The 17,877-nt window shown below is 44.4% G+C and overlaps 1 long non-coding RNA gene across 2 annotated transcripts; it reads left to right on the top strand.

Moving 5' to 3' along the window:
- The first annotated feature begins 12,980 nt into the window (after positions 1 to 12,980).
- Positions 12,981 to 16,062, top strand: LOC138521806 (uncharacterized). 2 transcript variants are annotated; one of them, XR_011283129.1, is made up of 5 exons: positions 12,981 to 13,385; positions 13,501 to 13,633; positions 13,843 to 13,975; positions 14,206 to 14,503; positions 15,609 to 16,062. It is a non-coding gene; the product is annotated as an uncharacterized lncRNA (long non-coding RNA). The 2 variants fall into 2 exon arrangements; XR_011283128.1 differs by lacking the exon at positions 15,609 to 16,062 and having other exon boundaries at positions 12,992 to 13,385; positions 14,206 to 14,823.
- Positions 16,063 to 17,877: the final 1,815 nt, after the last annotated feature.

The raw sequence follows: 17,877 nt of genomic DNA, 5'->3' as shown, positions 1-17,877 counted from the left end.
TGTCACCCTCGAAAGGTAAGGGTCGACTGAATCATGTATGGCCTGCGAGGCTTGCGCAGGGATCCTGTGACCCACAGGAGTGTCTCTTGTGCTGGCAGGAGCGGATGATGAGGGTGTGGTAGTGGATGTCAACTGAAATCTCACACTGCTCCTTTGTGATTTGATCTGAGGTGGGGCTGCATGGAGGTAGTCCCTTAGCTATACAGACCTGGTTTTCCGCGACTGAGTACAACCTTGCACTCAGTGCATCTAACCTTGTCCACACAAGCCTTAGGTACCCCCTCACCCTCCAACGGTAGTAAAAAGCTTCCACACCCAAGATTCACATTGGGAGCTGGTGAGAGCGATTTCCACTACCTCATCCTCCTCTTGATCCACCCCTGTATCACCACGCCTGTTCCCGCCCCCAGGCCCTCCAGATGGTAGTGGTGGTGTGGTGGGGCAGCTGCAGTGGCCATGGATGCCATCCTCTCAAAGAAGCACAAAGCAGAGATAGCTAATCCCAAAATCAGCAGCAGGTGCTCACTCCTGGACAGCCAGAAACACAATGAGGAGCAGCAGTGGGTGGTTTCCTTTGGAGGGGCTGTCCGCAGATGGCGTGACTGTCCACGGATAGTTCGATCCACTGATGGGGTTACAAAAGTTACAAAAAGTCGCTAGATCAACTAAGACATGGTCTAGGACCTCTGCAAGGGTGAAGTTTCAACTTAAAACACCCTGAATTGGCTAGAAATGCAGATTTAAACTGTCCGGGGTCACCGACAGTGTCTGCAGATACTCCCAGCACGAGTGTGGTCACATGATGACGTCCCCGGATGACCGTGGATAGGACGGCTGTCCTGCGGACACCTATTGCACGGGAGACGGCATGTGCATGCGTGCCAGTATCCATAGGACAGGGGTGGAGTCCCCGAACTAATTAGAAGTGCGACACGTGCGAGTGGACAGGTCCAGACAAGCGCACGGGGCACAATGGGATCAGTTGCGCATGTGTCCAGGTGTCCGCAGGACAGGTGCGGAGTCCCCAAACTAATTAAAAGTGCAACACAACCTGGCGGTCATCAAAAGTAGACACAGACATATTTATTAAAAGAAAAACATACAGCGAATTGGGAATCAGAATGGGAAACAAATATGGGGAAATTAGGGTTTTCAATGCACTGTTCATGAGGGGAGGAAGGGATTGACGTTTCATCGTATCGGCTTTGATTTAGGGAATTTGATGGTGATGATTGGTTGGGACAGGGTGAATGGGCACAGGTACAAGTGGGGCAGTGATATTGGATATTTTATTTGACATGGTAAAAAGAAAAACATATTTTAGTGACATGTCAAACATTTTACATCACTTTTTCTGGTTTAAAAATGTATTCTGTACCAATAGAGTTGTTTCCTTCACTCATTTCATCATCGGGGAAATGCTGTTCTAACCACTCCTGGGTGCTTGCCATTTTTGTTCAAAGAAAACAATACTGCTATTTCTTACAAGTCATGGACATATAATAAATTGTAAATTCACAGAAAGAAATATAGTGTACTTACCACTTTTTGTAGGGGTTTCTTCTGAGTAACTGTGAGCTGCTTGTGAGTGTGTACGCAAGGTCGCACTGAGGTAATACTGTTAGATGTACAGTTCACCTTTGTGCTTGGTGCATTACATTATGTTGTGCAACCTATGAAAATGTACTTCTGGTTTCTTAAGTACAGAATTTGTATCCATAATTATTTTTTGGATATGCTAAATATATCTCTTCTTGTTTAAAGTACATGTCTTTGCCCATTGCAGGATACAACAATGTAAGGTAACCCCTGTGCTTTTGGACAGTGTGAATGCTGTCTCACTCCGCTGACTCTGTGGCTATCATGATGGGGGCAGGGGTTCACTCTGATGTAAGGGACATGTAGAAAAATTAAGGGTATCCTGGTAAAAACCCATGAAATTCAGTGAAAAAACTACAGTGAGTGACCAAAACCAAGTGGCCCAGATTTCTGAGGTCACCAGTGACATCATCAATAAAAATTGTCATGTCATCTTTGATGTCGTGGGTGTTACTCTTAGAAGTGCACAGTGATGGCGCGAGTTATGGTTGCTTACCTTGCCATACTGGCGAATTTCTGGACTTTTTCGATTTTACTTGTAACTATAGTAACCCTTTAAGAATGTTTTTCCACTGATTTTGTTAGGTTTTTACTAGTGGAACTTAATCATAACGTTCCTTTAACAAGGTTTTTTCATATATAATCAAGGTTTTAGAATCTGAGATTACTAATATCGCAGACAAAGATCAAGATGCATGATAACTGGAAAGCAGGTTGATACTTTGGTATATTAGTTGCAGCACTGAGCACTTTGCAACTGATTGCTAATAGATGAGGATTGCTGCTAGCACTCTGCACTTTGCTATTACGCTATACAGTGAGCGCAGTGACCACGATGAATGTCTGTGACATTGGTTCGTATAGAGCAATATATGCTGTCACCATAAACATTGATATGTAAAAAAAATAAAAAATAATGCTCAATTGAAGAAGTTGGCTAAAGCACTATGCACTCTATGATGTACAATCAAATGATTCCTTGTTTTCTGTTCTTTGCATCTACCCAAATGCTCTGCACTGTAAACTATTGATTGATAAATGTCAAACACTGGTTTGTCAGGTACACAAGTGCAGACTGGCGTAAAATGAGAAATAAGATGGAGAGGGTCGGACATCGTCTGAGAATGCACAATGGGATAGATTGTTATATAAAGAGAAACATGAGCTGTCAATTCAAAATGAATGTAGAAAGTTTGAAGTAATGACAAAAACCTGGGCATTGATGTAGGCTAAACCACAGTCCAAAATGGGCGACATGATAACATGCATTATGTGGACAGATTGACTGGTCCTTTTTCCATGTCGAGTCAAACACCCCGGTTATTTTAATGTGCACTTCAGGGTGAGAGAGATGTTGTGAACAAGCGGCGAGGAAGCTGTGAAACGCGTAAACGCCATTTGAATTGCGTTGTTTGTCACAATGGGAGTACCAAATCCTTTTGGTTGTTAACATTTTTTGTGGTTACTCTGAGCAAACGTAAAATAAAGGAAGAATGCTTATTGCAACAAATTACTGTATCCTGTGGATTACTATGGCTATGGAGAGTGCGGCTCTCCAGGACTGATGTATAATCAGTAGGGAAGAAAATATATATATATATATATATATATATATATATATATATATATATATATATACTTTGTTACGCTCACCTGGCTCCCACAGGGGTGTCGAGCGGAACTGGACAGCCACGGTCTCCACCAACGTGATGCGTAGTGCAGAGATGACTGACTGGACTGGCCCACCTAGCTTCGTCTGCTTGACCCGTAGAAGTAGTCTCCTAAAGACGGAGAAAGGGAATTAACCACCCGTGGATTTGAGTATTAGCACCTCACTGCGTCCCCACTTATCACTTCTGACATTCCCTTTCACAAAGCTCACCTTATAGTTTTGTATGATGAGCTCTCCATCCTGCGAGGAATGCAGGGGCGCGTTGATGGCCAGTTACTTCACTGGCTTGAGGATATTGGAAGAGTTCTAGACAAATCTTGGCTTCAAACCTCCTGGGGAAAGGCCTTAAATAAAGAGTTCAAAATGTCTGAATAATCACTCCTGTCCAATTCCTTTGTTTCTCTTGCAGCTTAGACCCAAAAGAAGATTGTCTTGTGGCAGCTGAAAGCGTTCACCTAAGAGTCTGTGTTATCCAACATAGTCCGGTAAATGATGCCAAGGTTTAACTCACTGCTTTCTCTTTTCTTGCAGGTGCGGGGTCGGAAGATTTGGCGTGCTGGTGGATAATACCTCTGGCGGTAAAATCAGGTAACTATATGGTGGCAAGAGATTGTCCTTGTTTGTTCCCTTGACTCACCTTGTTGTTTTCTTGTTCCCCCTTAAGTGCTGGAATGCGGCAACCTAGTGATGGAGACAGCGCTGGATTGTAGAGATGCTGCGAGGAACAGTGAGTATGGCGCGGCGCTGCTGCTGGTGATGCAACACGTTTAAAATGAAGTCTGTTTCTGGTTCGAAGATGCGCTGGATCCGAAATCAGGTAAGAAATCCAGTAATGTTCTTGTTCTAACCTTTCTTCTTCTTTTCCCTCTTTCTAGGCGCTCTGAACTTGAGGCGGGCGTGGCAGGATGCTAGATGCTGACTGCAGGCACGGTGAGCGTTACGCTGCTGGATGCAGAATAACGCGAAGCATGTGCTGCTCTTCGGGCGTGGTTTAAATAGAGTACCAAAGTAGTCCCAGGTAAGTATTCCTCCACAAACACCCCCGAGTAACAAAATAGTTCCTACGGTAAAGTAGTCCCTTCCAAGCCTCACATGGGCTTGGATCCCTTGCAGCATGGTCTGCATCAGGTAGGTTTTAACAAATGAGCCTGGCGCCATAGGCGCCAGGACTGACGTCCCATATGAGCCTGGCACCATAGGCGCCAGGACTGTACCCAGATAGCCCCTAACAGGGGTTGCTGGGCTTGCTCCAGGTAACATGATGCCTGCTTCCGTGGTTGATGGACTTGGTCTGGATGCCCGGGGCTAGGCATCATGACAGCACTCCCCCCCCCCAAGGCCCCTCCTAAAGTTGTTCCTCCCCTTGGCCTTGGTTTGTCTGCGAAATTCCGGTGGAATCTTCTCACCAACCTAAGTGCATGAACGTGGTCACTAGGTTCCCATGACCTTTCTTGTGGTCCGTAACCTTTCCAGTCGATTAAATAAAAAAGTCATTTGTAATTCAAATTCGGATTCCCGGTCTATAAGGACGGGGTCAGGTGGCTTGGTTAGTCTTGTCCCAGGTTGTACTGGCTTCAGAACTGACACATGGAAGACGGGTTGAATTCGCATACTAGCAGGTAATTCCAATTTGACGGCCACCGGGTTGATAATGGCTTTAATAGGGTAAGGTCCCAAATATCTAGGGTTAAAGGTCCGCTTTCCCTTTAGAGGTATGTGTTTTGTGGCCAACCAAACTTGATCCCCAATTTGGTATTGTGGAGCATCACTTCGATGCTGATCAGCATTTTTCTTGTACTTTTCTTTCGCTTGTTTGAAATGCTCAGTTGCTTCCTTAAAGGCTTGTGTAATAGTGGCATGTAGATGGTTCACTGCGGGCATTTCTAAGTGTTGAGGCGAGTCAAGTTCTGAGGTTCGAGGATGGTGCCCATATATGGTATAAAAGGGACTTTGTCCAGTTCCAGAATGTATAGAGTTATTGTATGCATATTCGGAAATCCATAGAATGTCCTTCCAATTACTTTCAGTCCGGTGTAACATACAGCGCAGGTACTGTTCAAGAGTCTGGTTGGTCCTCTCCGTTTGACCATGGGTCTGGGGATGATGACTGGTTGATAACCTCACGTCGATTTGCGCCAATTGACAACATTTCTTCCAAAAATGTGAAATGAATTGACTACCTCGATCAGAGACCAATACGGAGGGAAATCCGTGTATTCGAACGATGTTTTCGAGGAACTCCTTGACCAGAATTGAAGCAGAAGGTAATTCCTTTAAAGGAATAAAGTGGGCCATCTTGGAAAAAAGATCCACAATTACTAGAATGGTGTTAAATCCATTACATGGAGGTAGGTCTATAATAAAGTCTAACGATAAGGTGTGCCATGGTGTAGGTGGAATGTCCTAAGGTTGTAAAAGTCCAGCTGGTTTTTTCTTCTGATTTTTTTTTTGGGTGCAAATGCCACAAGACATTACAAATGACTTTACGTCTTTTCGCCAGGTGGGCCACCAGAATTGTCTCTTAATTTTAGCTTCAGTTTTTGCGATACCTGGTGCCCTTCCATCAGGGTGTCATGATAATTGGAGATGACTAGTTCTTGTAGTTCCTTGTGTGGTAGAAATAGTCGCCCTTGATAATAAGGTAGGTCATTGATGACTGAGTATCTGAGCCTTTCTTTACCCAGTCCTGCAGGGCTGTTGGATCGAAGAGTTGTTGGATCTTTACCTGAATATCCTCTAGGGTTTGTAAACTAGTTATGCTAAGAATTCTTTGTTCTGAAATTATAGGCACCAGCTGTGGGTTCGCATATGCTTCTTCCATTCCTATTCGGGATAAGGCATCTGCCTTGCCATTTTTACAGCCTGGTCGATAAGTGATCACGAAATCGAGCTCGGCAAAGAACAATGCCCATCGAAGTTGGCGTGACGATTGGGCCTTGGCTGTCTATAAATACTGCAAGTTCCGGTGATCGGTGATTACAGTAATGGTATGCCTGGCACCAAGAAGATAGTGCCACCAAGCCTTGAAGGCGGATTTGATAGCTAATAGCTCCTTATCGGTAACCGCATAGTTTAACTCGGGTGCCGAGAACTTTCTGGACCAAAATGCTACTGGGTGAAGTTGACCGGTTTCAGGATCCTTCTGGGACAGGACAGCTCCCATGGCCAAACTGGATGCGTCGGTTTCAACTATGTATGAGAGTTCAGGACGAGGATGCTTTAATACAGGTGCAGACGTGAATTTCGCTTTCAGTTCTTGGAAGGCATTCTCAGCTTCTTCAGTCCACAAGAAGCGTTTGTTTTTCTGCAAGAGTGCTGTGATAGGGTGTACAACGTGCGAGAAATCCGGAATGAATCTGCGGTAGAAATTAGCAAATCCGAGCATGCTTTGTACTCCCTTGTACTGAACTGGGTGATGGCCATTTGAGAATTGCGTCCACCTTTCGAGAGTCCATTCAAACTCCTTTTGGAGTCAGGATAAATCCAAGAAATTCAACTTCTGTAGTATGGAAAACGCATTTTTCCAATTTTGCATATAACTTGTGCTGGCGTAGTTTCTCAAGGACTGTGCAAACGTGCTTCACATGGTCTGATTCTGAAGAGGAGTACACTAGAATATCGTCTATGTATACGACAACACAGACGTCAATGAGTTCACAAAGGAGATCGTTCATAAAATACTGGAAGGCTGCTGGTGCACTGCACAACCCGGAGGGCATAACCTGGTATTCGAATAACCCGTATTTAGTGCGAAAAGCAGTCTTCCATTTGTCGCCTTTTTTTACACGTACCAGATGGTATGTCCCTCGGAGATCTAATTTAGTGTAGATGCAAGCGTCCTTTACTTGGTCTAGTAATTCTGGGATCAGAGGCAATGGTTATCGGTTCTTAACCGTGATCTGATTTAAGGCACGGTAGTATATGCACGTTCTGAGGTCACCTTCCTTTTTTGGCATGAAGAACAAAGCTGAAGATGCAGGGGACTTGGATGGACGAATGAAGCCATTGGCAAGGTATTGGTCCAAGTATTGTCGTAGGTGAATGTTCTCGGGTTCCGTAAGGGTGTAGATCCTACTACATGGAGGTTGTGCACCAGGTATGAGATCAATTTGACAATCGTATGATCTGTGAGGTGGTAAGGTGTTTGCCTGTTCTTTTTGGAAAACATCCTGGAATTCTTGATATTCTTGAGGTAACTGCACAACTGGAGTAGCAACTGTGGTCAGGTCCTTGTTCAAGGTTTTTATTGGGTAACAAGTATGTGCACAATCCAGGAAGGTTATTCTCTTCTCTCGCCAATCAATACAAGGATTATGTGTTTCCAACCAAGGTATCTCCAGTATTATTTGGAACTGCAGAGTTTTGATTAAATCAAACACAATAGTCTCTCGATGCCCATCCTGACCCAATAGTGTCATCTCTGCGGTGGAATGAGTTACAGGCCCAGAGGCAATTTCAGTTCCATCGACTGTGGTGATGACATCTGAAGTGGTCTTTCTGCAGAGAGGTAGATTCATCCTAGAAGCCAATTTGTGGTCCACAGAGTTTCCTATGGCTCCGCTATCAACGTATGCCCTTACTGCGTGCATACGTGATGGCTGCCTTGGATCTATAAAGACCATTGGCATGATGAAATGCGAGGTCTGAGTATCCTTCTTCAAGCTCGGCAAGCGGACCTCTACGCTTGTCGGGCGTGGTCGTTTCCCGAGTCAGGCTGCATATGGCTTTTATCAGCAGCTCCTACCACCTTCTTGGGTGGTTTTACAGGGCAATCCCGTAGAAAATGTCCTGAAGTTCCACAGTATAGACATAATTGCATTTGCCGCCTCTTTTCTGTTTCCTTCTGTGTCAAGGGTCCTTTAACTCCTCCGATTTGCATGGGTTCTGAGGCATCTGTTCCTTTGGGGGTAGCGTTGGGTTTAACCAACACCCGGTTCTCGAACTTGGCTAATCAGCCTTTCGATTCTGAAGTCTGTGATCTAACTGGACCACTAAGTCTATATATTAAGCACAGTCTTGAGGTGGGTTCACAACTTGAACCAAAACATCTTTGAGTTCTCCTCGAAGTCCACGATGAAACAACGTAATCCGTTTTTCCTCGGGCCATCCAGTTTCCACCACCAACCTATTAAAGGTTGCGATGTAGGTTAGAAGGTCCTGGTTACCCTGTCGTAGGGACAAAAGTTCGTTATCCAGGGCCTGTCCTTGGGAGTGTCCGGCAAATAGTCTTTCCATGCTCATTTGAAAACCCTGAAAATCCCGAAGAATAGGGTCATCCTGATTGACTAGTGGGATTGACCAATCCGCTGCACTGCCGCTGAGATATGATAATACAAAGGCTACTTTGGCTTGATCGTTTGGAAAGGCTCCAGGTCTGCATAAAAAGTGCAAACGGCATTGGTTCATAAACACAGCGAATCTTTTCGGGTCCCCCGCAAAGCGTTCTGGCGGGGCTAAAGGGATAGTTCCTGGTAAAATCACTTGCACAGGGTTGCTTGGTGAAACAGGGTTTGGAATCCCCCCCGAGTCCAGGTAGGGGTGTTTGCCCCGCTTAATTTTGCAGTAATTGTCTAGCAAGATCATCAGTGCATTCCTGAGAAACAATCAACTCTCTCCTGAGGGTATTAGTTTCTTGGCGAGCGGCATGTACTTCAGACCTAAGTTCCCCTAATAATTGGGCCAGTTGGTCAGTTTCTGAGGTCTCCATGACACCCGGGTGAGGATTTGTAGGAAGGCTTCGCGTTCTGTTATGCTCACCTGGCTCCCACAGGGGTGTCGAGCGGAACTGGACAGCCACGGTCTCCACCAACGTGATGCGTAGTGCAGAGATGACTGACTGGACTGGCCCACCTAGCTTCGTCTGCTTGACCCGTAGAAGTAGTCTCCTAAAGACGGAGAAAGGGAATTAACCACCCGTGGATTTGAGTATTAGCACCTCACTGCGTCCCCACTTATCACTTCTGACATTCCCTTTCACAAAGCTCACCTTATAGTTTTGTATGATGAGCTCTCCATCCTGCGGGGAATGCAGGGGCGCGTTGATGGCCAGTTACTTCACTGGCTTGAGGATATTGGAAGAGTTCTAGACAAATCTTGGCTCCAAACCTCCTGGCGAAAGGCTGTAAGTATATAGCTCTAAAGAGTTCAAAATGTCTGAATAATCACTCTTGTCCAATTCCTTTGTTTCTCTTGCAGCGTAGACCCAAAAGAAGATCGTCTTGTGGCAGCTGAAAGCGTTCAGGTAAGAGTCTGTGTTATCCAACACTGTCCGGTAAATGATGCAAAGGTTTAACTCACTGCTTTCTCTTTTCTTGCAGGTGCGGCGTAGGAAGATTTGGCGTGCTGGTGGATAATACCTCCGGCGGTAAAATCAGGTAAGTATATGGTGGCAAGAGATTGTCCTTGTTTGTTCCCTTGGCTCGCCTTGTTGTTTTCTTGTTCCCCCTTAGGTGCTGGAATGCGGCAACCTAGTGATGGAGACAGCGCCGGATCGTAGAGATGCTGCGAGGAACAGTGAGTATGGCGCGGCGCTGCTGCTGGCGATGCAAGGCGTTTAAAATGATGTCTGTTTCTGGTTCGAAGATGCGCTGAATCCGAAATCAGGTAAGAAATCTAGTAATGTTCTTGTTCTAACCTTTCTTCTTCTTTTCCCTCTTTCTAGGCGCTCTGGACTCGAGACGGGCGTGGCAGGATGCTGGATGCTGACTGCAGGCACGGTGAGCGTTACGCTGCTGGATGCAGAATAACCCGAAGCATGTGCTGCTCTTCGGGCATGGTTTAAATAGCTTCCAAAGTAGTCCCAGGTAAGTATTCCTCCACAACCACAACCGAGTAACAAAATAGTTCCTAAGGTAAAGTAATCCCTTCCAAGCCTCACATGGGCTTGGATCCATTGAAGCATGGTCTGCATCAGGTAAGTTTTAACATATGAGCCTGGCGCCTATTGCGCCAGGACTGTACCCAGATAGCCCCTAACAGGGGTTGCTGGGCTAGCTCCAGGTAACATGATGCCTGCTTTCGGGGTTGATGGACTTGGTCTGGATGCCCGGGGGTAGGCATCATGACACACTTATAGTTAAGGTGAGTGACATGAGTCATAGGAAATCCGAACATTCTACAGCTAATAACTTTTGACTTGGATGACATTTTTTAAAAGACTGGTAAGATTCGTTAAGAAATGAAAAAGCTATTAGGAGAGAAATGTAAAACACTGTTTTTTGGCATACTTCCATTCATTTGCCCATAGCGAAAGTGTCACATTTTTATGAAGCCGAAGCACAAAACCTGCTGAATGGAATTAGACCAAATAAGAAACAACTTGGGCATGAAGCGTTGCCTTAATAGTTGATGGGGAAAGTGGTGCCCACTTCTCCCAAACATACAGCTATATCTCCCATGGTGCCTTGCAGCAGAGAAGCTTTTCAGAAATGAAAACCTGCAATTTTCTTTTTATTTGCTCGATGCTAGCGATTACCGTGATATTACAGGGTGAATGCGAAAATGCATATGTGAAGATTGGGGATGGTCAGGAGAGCCAGTTACAGTTCAGATGTTTTCACATTATCAGGGTAATACCGGGGGAACCCTGTGAGATTATGGTGGCTACAACGAATGAAACTGCATCACACAAAATGAAGAGTGATAGGGGGTAACGGGAGAGGGCTAGGGAGGGGAAAAAGCAACTAAAGGGAGTGGAGGCACCGTGAAAAGAAGAAGGGGGTACTTGGTGAGGACCTGTGAGGGCAGGGAAGAATTTTTGCTTTTTCAAGAATTTTTGAATTATCACTGTAATACCGGGGGAATACCACAGGCATGGGTAGATCATTGTCACTGCATGTCTAGTTCGTTGACATTATCAGGGTAATATCGGGGGAATCTTAATGATGTTTTTTTGATACATCCCAACTTTCATTAATTCTCAATTCATAGCCATGTCTGTAATTCAGTAATGTCAGACTATAGAACGCCCCCCATGTAGCTCAAGCACAGGGTGTACACCCCATTGTTGTGTGAATGTGCTCATTGCATCTCCTGCCACAAGTAACGATATCTTCATTAATGTTCGTCGTCATTTCAATCCACTTCCCTCTTTCTCTTTCAGTCATTCCACCCATTGCACTTTCATGACGCTCATGAAATGAAACCTTCCTGTGGCAATTTCAGTGTCTGAGCTGCTACACTAGAGTGGGAAAGCTCTATTCCAGATAGGCTAGTGCGGGGGGGGGGGGGGTGATATTCTGTGCTATCTTAGCCTAGATATCCAATTCACGATGGAACACAGCAACACCACTATTCATTTTTTAGATCTTACCATTGGACACAATCAAGGCAGATTAGCTTGCAACACTTTCCGCAAACCCACAGATCGCAATACCCTTCTGCACTTTGACAGTGACCACCCTCAACACATCAAAGAAAATCTACCATATGGACAATTTTTAAGGATCCGAAGAAACTGTACCTCTTTGGATGACTTTTACCACAACGCTAGCCTTTTGAGTGACAGACTGGGTGAAACAGGATACCCAAAGAAATTGGTGTCAAGATCTTTAAAAAGGGCAAGGTTCACATGCCGCGACTCACTTCTTACCCCAAAAACACCCAAAACAGGGGATGACCCCATCACGTGTGTGATAACCCACAGCCAACATGCATTCGAAATCAAAAAGATTATCCACAAATACTGGCCATAGCCACACTCTGTTTGCCCGATCTACAAAAACCCAGATTTGCTTTCAAGAGGGCTCGGAACTTAAGAGAACATCTGGTACACTCTATGTACATCCAAAAACTGAATCAAGGGAACCTTTGGAACCTTCAACCTCTCAAAGGACACTATCCTTGCAGGTCATGCTCGGTTTGCCAATTCACATCCAAAATACAACAGTTTCATTTCGGAGCAAAAACGTGGATTTTGAGCGATGTATCGAATTGCAAAACTAACCAAGTTGTATACTGCATCGAGTGCCCCTGCCAACTACGCTATGTTGGTCAAACGATGCGCAATGTAGGAACACGGATTTCTGCACACCAGTCACGGATCCGGTGCAAGAATCTTACATCCCCTTTAGTACAACACTACACAGAACACAGGCACAGCCCACAGGACATTAAATGGTGGGTCATTGAACAGGTCCGGAGTGGCCCCAATATCCAAGGAAGACTCCTGGATCTGGAATGCAGGTGGATACACAGAATGGACTCTGTGACCCACGGGCTAAATGAACAACAACATTTCCCGCACTAAGGCGGTATGTGACTAGTTTGGCCGGATACAGTCTTCTGACCTGCTGTTCCAGGCTTATCTTGCCAGACTGAACCAGCAGTGGACTCATTACCTCCACTTCCTATTCCGGTGCTCTGAAGTCAGTAATCCGCAGGCACCAGGACAACAGGATCCAGGGGGGGCTTCTCCCTTCTTTTCCCCCCTTTTTTCCCCCCACTTTCCCCTCCCCCTTCCTTTTCTCCCCATCTCCTTCTTTTCCCCTATCTTTCCCCCTCCCCCGCTTGCACTCCCCCACTTCTCTCCCCCCCACCCCCATCCTCCTCCTTTCCAGATCGGGCTTCAATATGGTATGAAGACACACAGGACTCTACCACACGCCTGCTCACTTCATTTTGAGCCACATTATATTTCCCAAAACATTTCGACTAACCAGCACATCCAGGCGAGTCTAACATAGCTCTTAGTGTTCGCATACTACCGAGGGCTACGGACCCGGGTACGCATACACACTTCCTGCCGGTGAGCTATACAACCAATCATGGCCTCCATTTTCTGCCACTAGACCGTGATTGGACTATGGATGACGCGCCCCTCCAGGGCTCATCAGCTGTGGAAAGGATTGCTTCCGCACTCAGAACACATCCAACCAATCGCAACACTGGACATCGAGGATCCCGATTGGGTGACTCACACACACCCACTTTATCCCACCCAGTCCTAGCTTTCGGCACTTCGCGACTGCACACTCTGTGTACGCTGCACGGCCGTGGCAGAGCTGAGCTGCAGACTTCTGCACAGCACAGCAGAACTCTGAGGCAGTTCACCAGTGCAGGACTGCCTACCACAGCGGAGCTACACCAGCCCACACACAGATACGCTTCCCCTAAGGTATTTGGATTGACGCACATTAGAGCAGCCAGTTCATCTTGGCATTTCAAGCATGCTCCGTCCACAGCCAAACCGATCTCCCAACCCCAATTCTTTTCCTTCCTTCTCTTGCCAGGCAGCACACAACGGTTCGGTGATCTGAGGACTGTGGCTGCCTCAAGCAATTGGACACCAAGTGCGTCCCACTCCACCGGTCAACACCTTGGGGAGACGACATGGGAGACCGCTTGCACACTGGCTTCCACCAGGTACTCATTTCTGAAAGTCCACCGTCCTCTCGACTTTTCTGCTTACGTGTCCACCTGGTTCCGGTTCTAGTCCTGGAGTCCAGCGCTGTAGGACACTCAGGCAGAGGTTTCCTTTCCCCTTTGCCTGCTTTATTTCAGAGGGGGTACTCACAACTTGAACTCATATCCTTTTCTCCCCCTCTGTTTTGTTCCCCCCTTCATTTACTCAGTGACTGATGACCCTGGATGCAGCCTCCCTCAGCGCATCCCACTCACGCCAGTCTGCAACAAGTGGTCCCGCTAATTGCATTCTTCCGGCCTGAAAGCATGCAATTCGAAGAGAGTTCCTACTAGATATCTGTGGTGAGACTCTTACTTATCACGTCCACCCCAGTGTGTCAGATGTATACGTTTTTTATTCACTTACCCTGACCCTTCACCAGCTCAGCTTTCACTAAATTTTGTTCATGTAAGATATCTTTCGTTTCTTAGCTTCCTTTTCCCTTGCCAATTTGCCTAGCAATGTCAAGAAAGGAAACACACTGTACCAAGAGGATAGTATATTTATTTTTTCCTTTTTTTGTTTGTTACAGGGGCTGTTTTATTGCCCTGAAGAAGGCGGCTACTATGATGAAAAAATAAGCGATCCCTCTTACTCAGTCTCAAGACGGATGGTACTGCCGCCGAAACGTCCAGTACATGCAAGGGGGAACTACTAGCCCAATGCCATGGGCATTTTTGATTGACTTTTCAATGTGATTCAAACAGCATTTGGTGGTTTGACCATATCTCACCCCCGGCGACGTTGGCATATGATTATCAGAATCATTTTATACACATTTCTTTCTGCAAAATTTATCGGTTAGATGTATGAACACTAGAACTTTCTAGGTACTTGAACAATTCATGATGTACTAAGTAATTTAACCTAAATTTATACACCAGATACTTGGAATCTGGACACACAACTTAATAATCCTAGGTGCAAAACCAAGAGGTGTACTCAATATATATGCTTTTCTTTTAGTTTATGGTGTGAATTTGTCTTTCCTTTTAACTACACTAGAATATGATTGATGCTGTTCCTCTGTCTATGACACCAATCTATGTTTTCATTTGCAGTCCGGTAATGTCTTGCACATGCAGGTGTTTATAAGGAAATTTCATTTTTTGTCCTAAATATACAATTAAGCATATTTTATGAAACAGTCCCCTCTGTGTGAGTGTGTTTTTTTCTTCCTTGACAACTTAATGGGCAGCTAACTTTGGGATACATTCCTTGAGCTTTAGGAGGAAGGTTCCCCAATACAACAGAAATGGTCTGCTCTCCTTGAGGAAGCACTTGGGCTGAGCCTTATAGTAGCAATACTACCCCTTTTGTGTTCTTTTTACTCCTTATGCCTGAGTCTGCTACTTCTTACCAAGGGCATTCCGAAAATATTTTTGATATATCTTTAAGTCAATAGCTTGATCGCTTGTAAGATGAAGTCCCCATATTATATCAAAAAGCCAAAGATGAAGTCCCCATATTACATTAAAAGCCAAACAGTTTATTGTGCAGAATCATTAGAGGAAGTAGCTTGCACGAATGGTCCACATGTTGATTTATTGAATACTTGTCCTGGAATTCTGTATGTAACTCATTCCTAGGACGCTCGGGACATCTTCTCTGTTATCCAATTGGCCAATGAGATGTGATTATCAATGTATCTTATAAAATCTAGGATGGATGAACTGATGACGCGGGAAAAGCATTTGCAGCACATTTTGTCTAGAATGGGTTGGAACACAATTCCATAATGCCCATAAGATAAGCATTAGAGGACTGCCTATCCTCACTCACAAGAAACATACATTTATATTTTAAGGCAATGCACTTAACATGCAAAACTAGAATGGAAATATTCTGACAGTAGGCAACAAAGTATAAAGATGGGGTCCTTCCACTTCTTCACTGATCCTAAAATGGGTGCCTTTTGTCTTTAATATTCCTCAGCTGAGAACAAGGCCTCCATGATGAGAACATTTGGCGTTGATGGCGGCAGAGGTGGGTGTCCCATACCGAGTGAACATGGATTACCATTTGGTGAGAGCAGGTTCTCCATCAAAGAGAAAGCATGGCGTCCTGATCAATTCAATTTTCCAAGACATTTACTTCACGTGTTCCCTCTTCAGGGAGACCAGACTTTCTGTTTCATAGAGATTGGTTTGGGGGGGGAAATGAATAAAAGATGACAGTAATTGAGATATAGAAGTCTGCTGAGCAGTATAAAAGAAGCTGGAGATGACAAATTCAGCCTCTTCTAACTATATTCATATATCTTGGTATCTACGATTAGTAAAAATGATTAATAGTGTCCGCCTTTCCTATATTAGATGTTTAATGCTGATATGGGAAATTCAAACAAACCAATAAAGAGCCGATAAATAAATATTCTTTTGATAAGCAATCACATAGTTTCATCCTTTTTATACAGTATGGAAAGCTATAAGCAGCAACAGGGAAGTGTTTTGTATAGGGTTAAAAGAAGCAAAGTTAAGCAATGTCTAAAATGACCGACACCTTTCTGAGCCTGATGATACAGTGAGTATTGTTATCACATAATCATCTTAATGTTGCGTAAGTTACATTTGATGTCATTTCTACATATGGAAATGTACTTCTCTTTTCTACCCCATTTTTGTCAATCTTTTGATTTGTGAAGCCACCACAGAAGGGGTTAGGAGCAGAATTCTGTCTTGGATGGGTAAACCCGTTTACAATTTCAGCTGAAGCCATTTCTAAAGACAGGGTGCCTATTATCTTTGTTCACCACTTCCCGGGAGAAATGGGTGCAGGAGGCAGGGGTTTGTGGGTGTGTATCCACTTTCTAGTTCCTACAGATCTGCACTCCTCTAACCTGGATACATACACACAGACATGATTTTGGTTTCTTTCTTATCAAAAGCAGTGTTTTTTTCAGGAACTGTCATGAGGATCCGCATGAAGTCTGCCTCCAAGCGCAACACCTGGTATGACGCCTACCATGCCTCTCTAAAACGCAGAGTTGCTGAACGGAAGTGGCTGGCTTCAAGCACATCCACTGACCAACTGATTTAGAGCTGCAAAGTATTACTTTCAAATGACTGATTATAATATCCTGGTGGATGTGTTTGGGTTGGAGCGGGACAGATATTGGGTGAGAATGGCTATACGGACTAGCATGGCCTTGGCCATTCAATGGGTGGATAAAAAGCCAAACTGCATTTACAGGCTTTGTGTCTCTCTGCACATCCCGCCTAACTCCTATCTTAACTTCCCATGACAATTGTTTCAGTTTAGAGGCAGTGCTTAAAGTGTCACCCAAGAGCCAAACTAAAAATGCTGATTTATTCTCAATTAAATAATGCTTTATTTCAGATTCACTCCTTAAAAGCACACGAATACATATAATGGAAAATAACCAAATCAAATCAAATTCTTTAATGTGATATAGTATGAAAATAAATTCAAACTTTACACATATATTAATAAACATAAAAATCATACATATATATGAGATCGTACATATAGAATCATCAAACCAAAAATCACTACAAATAACATCTAATACAAAATGCAAGTCGAATAAAATAAGAGAAGATGAGAGTCTAAATTAGAACAAAGGTAGACCTGGTCACTAAAGACCTTCGGATTATTAATTACATAATTTTAGACGGCTTTGCCGAGTTTGCAAGCACTCTCAGTTCACTACGTAAGAATCAATGTTAAGGTTTACTCAAGTTTCAACTTCATGTTCTATCTGTTGCCAGACATTATACAGGGCTATGAATAAATGCATATTCGATGTATTGGTACAGTACTGCCAAAACCTAAATTTGGGTATAGTAAGCGGATCATGCACAAATTCACCCAAAGAATGGACAATAGTCTTCTTGAGTGCTCTGCATTGCGTTAGTACATGTCTAGCGGTCTCTAGGCACACAGGAGATTTACACAGTCGGCAAGTTCGCTCTGCTGTAGGTATATTTTCCCTTGCTCCTATTTTAGATAGAGTAGGCAGTTGTTCCAGTCTAAATAGAATAATGAAACGGCGGAGTCTTCTAGTTGGGCAAAGGAAAAGGTAGTCCTGTGGTTTCATGAACTTATATACTCTATAGTTAACGAAATGGTAAGATTTGAGGGAGTCCAGATGGGCAAAATTCTCTAGCCAATCCCAAAGGTCCACCTTTTTCCCCAGTGCATTTAGCATTTCTTTAGTCACACTTGTCCCTCTATGCGTCCA

The sequence above is a fragment of the Ambystoma mexicanum genome, chromosome 13, assembly GCF_040938575.1.
Source record: "Ambystoma mexicanum isolate Mex_15411 chromosome 13, UKY_AmexF1_1, whole genome shotgun sequence".
Taxonomy (NCBI): Eukaryota; Metazoa; Chordata; class Amphibia; order Caudata; family Ambystomatidae; genus Ambystoma; species Ambystoma mexicanum.
Note: the sequence above shows the minus strand (reverse complement) of the source record. Positions and strands in the feature narration are given on the sequence as shown.